This window comes from Parasteatoda tepidariorum, chromosome 6 (assembly GCF_043381705.1).
Source record: "Parasteatoda tepidariorum isolate YZ-2023 chromosome 6, CAS_Ptep_4.0, whole genome shotgun sequence".
Taxonomy (NCBI): domain Eukaryota; kingdom Metazoa; phylum Arthropoda; class Arachnida; order Araneae; family Theridiidae; genus Parasteatoda; species Parasteatoda tepidariorum.
The window spans coordinates 18,979,003-18,985,002 of NC_092209.1; the positions used below are offsets into that span (position 1 = coordinate 18,979,003).

Below are 6,000 nucleotides of genomic sequence, written 5' to 3' on the forward strand. Positions count from 1 at the left end.
GGCAATAATTACAAAAATTTCAATATTCTATAAGATTTCCTTTTTAATAAAACAAAATTGAAAACTATTTAACTTAACATTCTTAACCATGACTGAGCATAATTGCTTATTTTCTTTAATTGGAATAAGTTGAGATTTCGTTATTATTACTGAATGCAAAATTTTACACTTCAATTTGACATTCGTTTGAAATAAAGTTTCCTTTTTAATTCAAATTTTAAACACGTCTAAGTGAGTTTTGTATTAAAATGATAAAAAAAATTGTGTTGTAAAACGGTGATATTACTTTATATTTTAAATTAAGTTACATGTTGTGATACAATAAAATATACATTATTAAATTGTTTACATTTTAAAATATCTGTAAATTTAGATACATTTATAAATTTACCTAACTTGTTTCAAAAACTTACAAGAGCAGTATAATACAAAACGATAAGTTTACTGGATTCAACAAAGCGGATAGAGCAAAATGCGCAATGTGATTAAAAACAGGTGATGCTTTTCATAATTTAAATAAAGCTATTCCTTCGAATACAATAGAAATCTGAAATACAGTGATACCAACTGCTTCGCTTTCTGAAAAAGTTTTAATAAATTAGTGGCGAATTAAGTAGTAAAACTTTCAGAATAAGGATAACCACGCCCACTCTTCAAAAATGTAACCACGAGGTACCTGCAATAAAGTTACATTTCATATCATACTTTGAACTTTTGATATGTTGTCCTGGAAAAATGATTTAAAATGAAAAATACTAAACTAAAAGTTAGCTAAAATTTAGTTACCACTAGAAAATATTTTTTAGCAAAGCAGAGAAATTTGGTGATAAAAAGTACTTAAAAGGACAAATGTTACACTAGCAGTAACTTAAATTTTGTTACCACTAGAAAATAATTTTCTACGATGCGGAGCAAGTTGACGCCTCTGTATATACTTGAGGAGTCTCACTCATGAAATGATGCCATAGGATTAAGGTATTTTTTACTTGGACATTTAACTGGGTACCACCCTCTGCCAATTCATTACGAATGTAAGCAGTGGTAATTGTGACATTGATAAATATGCTATATAGCAAATGGTGTCAGTAACAAAATATCCTATAGACAAAACAACAACAAAAGCTATCTTGAGCAAAATATCAAATATTTCTCAAATTTGCATAAATGAGAGGTAACGTTTGAAGTAGTCAGGGCCCACGCTAAGTACTTCAGCTTATTAGACAGTAAATTAACAAAATATCAAAAGTATTCGCCAAATTTTGAAAATCTTAACCAAAAGCAAATCTTAACAATCTCTTACGATTGTTTTTTTAAACGCAGCAAGCTTTACAAATTTATTATAAATTTATTTATTTAATGAAATGAAAATTCAAAAAAGGGTTATTTTACAGTTGGGGAGGAATAAGTGAGCAATGAACGGGAGAAGAGAAAAATGTTGGTGTTGTTTCATCGTCTTTGAGGGAAAGAAATAGGAATAGGTGGAGTTTATTTTTGATAACTTCTTAGACTAGAGCAATAATATAAGGATAAACCTTAAGCAACATTATGTTATCGTCATGAGGAAACATATTATCTGCAAAAATAGTTGGATAATAATACGTATCTGACTACCACGTAATTTGTTTTAATGACACAAACTGTAAGAAAAATTTGTCACATGAAATTGCGTGATCTGGCAACGAACGGAATGGTCTGTACTTTACGGTAGTTCGTCTCATGCTTACATAATCTCCTTTGTTACTTATGTTATTTGTACTTAATATAATTCTAATTGGTTTTGTGACGTATCTAACGGAAATTGCTTAAAACGAATAAAAAATACAGAATTTGTTTTTAAAGAAATACCCTTTGAGCATTTTTATTTAGGATATTAAAGGAATTATATATTTTTCTTTTCGGTAGAAAAAAATCAATCTCCACTACTTTAGCTTAAACAGAATTATTTTCGCTGAATTTATGATTTTAAAGAATTTGGCGAGGTAGAGAATGCTTATCGCTGGCCCTGGGTAGTAATAATAAAAAAGTTGGAAAAAAACTTATGCAAATTTACAGTGAGTGAAAATATAGTCGTATTCATTAATTATAAATTATCTGGAATAGGAATGCTTTTTTATTTCAAGAATTAAATATTTGAGTTACCAGTATTTAATATTTAAAATAGCAGACGAGAGAATTGTGTATTTAAAAGGTATTTTTCTCTAAGCAACATTATTGATTGAAAATTCTTTTTGCTGTAAATTGTGTGGTAGACTATGCATTAATATATAGGTTAATTTCGAAACTTTTGGACATGTTTCTTTTCTGCTGCAATGAGTAATTCATGTATGAGTAATTTTTATTTGTGGTGACTGATGCACGTTGAATCCGTCGGGTTACAAAGTCCTCCATATTCCCATAAAAATCAATACTTTCGGTGGTTCTAAATTGGTGATTGATTGTGCTCTGGTTCAGGTCAAAATTACTATTCATTCTGTGGATGGGACCGCACTATAAACGGGCTGTGACGTATGTAAGGTTGAAATCGTATTCCCACAGATGGCGCCACTGAAAAACAAGAAACATACCCTCTGCCTTAAATTCGCTTCGTTTTACCAAACATTGGCAAGTGGCATTAGAAAAAACAAAAACATTCCTCATTTTTATAGCAGGCTAAGTCCCTCTCTTACACGTTTTGAAATACAAAATGAGTGTGTAAAAGAGTGTATCAATGTTTCCTACCTTGGCAGATTTGTATTGCTCTGTGTTTGCCAGCATGAAATAGCTGGATGTGTATTAATTGTAAAATACGATAGTAATAACTTTGTGTCTATAAAAGTGAGGCTAATCTTGTTAATCATGGAGAAATTTGATTACTCCATAAATTAGCTGACGTCATACCAGTTTTAAAATACGATAAGAATAACTTTATTGAATATGAAATTGACGCTAACTTAGTTCTTCAGCAGAAGTTTTCAGGTATACTCATTTCAAAATACGATAGGAATATCTTTTATAGACATGAAAGCAACGTTAACCTAATTTTTTTAATAAGAAATAGCGGTGCTTTCTGACAATAAAGCTTTAATGGGATTGCAATGATTTATGAAGAAGTAATTTCCGAATATCTAAAAATTTTCTCTACACATTTTTATTTTGGAACAAAAGAAACAACTTTTGTATTCATTTTAACTTATTTAAATAACGTTCATTCCAGAAGGAATTTATTAGATTCTGAAATAGGATTGAAAGCAGACATTTGAAAATATAATCCCCTATCGATATCAACAAAGCTTTTAAGTATTGTTGTAAATTTTATATGTTCTTTGAAATTTGAAAATTGTAGACTTTCATGATGGAAGAATTATTTTTCAATCACAGAAAAATCAAACTTAAAAGTCATATATACGAGAAATATTCGCAAGTATTTCAAACTTCATTTAATGCACTTTAATTTCCTATGGATTACTTATTTTTTCTTATGCTAAGAGTATAAAAATAAAATATGTAATAAATATTGTTTTACAAAGAGAATTGTTTTCTATTCAATTTTATAAATAAAGTGGAAAAACAAAAGTTTGATATTCGAGCTCAAAATATTATCTTTATACCTCATTAACTCTAGTTTATTATTTTAATTATAATTATTTTTTAAAACCGCCAAACTATATTTAACATTTGGATAATATTTTGCGATTTTTATATTCCTATTAACATGATAGTTTTTGTGAATGTATATCAATCAATTTTTTTAAGAAAACGACTTCATAGTATTTGGCAGAATATTTTGCTCTTACAATTGTGTGTTAGTTGCATTATAATGTAATTGAAAATGGTCGACAAAGAAAATGAATTTTCTTTACTTTCATATAAATAAAGTTGAAGAACAAAGTTTTGTATTCATGCTCGCTCAAAACTTGTCTTTTATACTTCCTTAACGTTAAATTATTTGTTTAAATATAATTATTTTTCATAAAGCGCCACATTAATTTTAACATTTGGACAATATTTCGCGATTTCTAACGTAACTGCCAGTTGATATTTTTTTCCGAATGCTAATCAATCAATTTTTTTAAAAAAAGGATTTGACAGAATTTTTATTTGTCAATTGTGTGCACATAAATTTTCTTTTTTCCTCTTTCGTTTAACTCGAAAAACCACGGATGCGCACTGCAATTTTATTCAACGACAACAATATTTTTGAAAACCTCGGTATAGTTATAAGACTCGATAGTTAAATGCATCATAGTTTTTTTAAGTTGCTTTAATTTTTTTGTCAAATACAACTTCTTATCAGAGAAAAATATTCCTAATTCCCCTATTCTCTTTTTTCCTTTTTTTTTTGAGAATGCATTGCCTTCACAATTTCTTTTTTCTCTCAGTTTCTCCTATTTTTAAATGTATATATCACGAGCAACGCCTATTTCTTATTATTTTCTATATTTTTATGCTATTTCATTGAAAGTTAACAAATGCTATTTCATTGAAAGTTAACAAACATTAGTCAGATTATTTACACATAACTCATATTATTTAATTAACTTAAATGCAATAAAATAGTAATTGAAAAAGCATAAAATGTGATTAAAAAAATTTCAAGTAATTTTCAAGATACCTAAAGCTTTAAAATACTTAACCCCAACTGATATGATCTATCACAATAACATTTAGTGGAATCTATACTGACTTATTTTTAAAACAGCTATCATTTTTCTCTACATTCTCACTGTGTGATTCTTCATTTTTTTTTCAATCTTATTATTATTATTTTTTTAATTAATGTTTTAACAACACTGTAAGGTATTTCTGGGGAAAAAATGGTTGAATAACAATTTATTTCAGTGTTACCATATTCAACCAAAACAGTTAAATAACCATGAAAAGATAACATTCAAACTGTCAACTGTGAGAAAAATAGTTTATTGATCGTTTTAACCTATTACAGTTGAACAACCAGAATTTTATCAGCGCCAAATAGACCCACCTTATGAAGCCACTTAAACCTCAACTCAGTTACGTAGTTTCTCAGCTCCTAACTTTAATGTTCATTATCTAATGAAAGGCCTAACATAACATAACGCAAATGTCCAATAAAATTTCCTTTTTATGGTTTTGGAACCATACCTCTTGTAAATGGTTTTAAATCCGTAAATGCAAGGAAATGTTTCTAACCGTAAACTTTACAGGTAATCTGATACTCAGACTGCTGCCTGTTTTGTCACAGAATTAATATTTAACATTAAAAAAAACGGAAATTCTTCAGTTATTTTTTTAATGAAAATTCTAATATTGAAGTATGAAATTTTTAATAAATTTTATTATTCTTTTAAAATTTATTTTCTACATAAGTAATGATGTTTTCAACAAAAAAGTTGATTTTCTAATCTTTCCATCATCCGGAACAGGTTTTTGTGCTTTCCCTTTCAAATAAGAGTGCCCGGATGGGAGGTCAAAGGGCGACAAATTAGCGAAATTTTATTCTCTCTCTTTCGCTCCCTCTATCTCTCTTCTTTTAGAAAATACAAATAAAATTAGTCAATATTACAGCTTTATATAATTATTTTTAAATACAGATGATAAAGATATGCACATGTATTATTTCAGGTATCCATTTCACGATTTTTATACCTTACTCAGCAAATCTAATCCCTACCTTACCATTCTTCAACCACTCGTCATTGAGGTCTTATTTCATCAAAAATTGAAAGATAAGATTTGACATTATGAGACAATTCGCTCATCTTATAAAACCCGCCTTTTTTATCAACACGAAAAATTATTAAAAAAAACCATTGAATAGGTAAATACAGTTTTGTTAGTAAATTAGGCGAAGGTTGTACGAAGTTAAACTTCGCAACCTGCGACGTTAATTGTAGAAGAATCAGCAGTCGTAGAAGGATCACTAGTTCTATTCAACGACTCTTTTTCCTGCTCCGCTCGCTTCCGTGCTCTGTAATCACGGTAATATTGTGCATTTTTCCCTCGTGGACCTCTTGAACCAGTGGAAGTGCTTGTGGTTGCCTC

The 6,000-nt window shown here is 28.8% G+C and overlaps 1 protein-coding gene across 1 annotated transcript in view; it reads left to right on the plus strand.

Annotated features, from left to right (window-relative positions):
• LOC107449653 (uncharacterized) overlaps window positions 1-6,000 on the plus strand; it is a 202,462-nt gene that overhangs the window by 54,378 nt on the left and 142,084 nt on the right. The gene's annotated exons all lie outside the window — the stretch shown is intronic.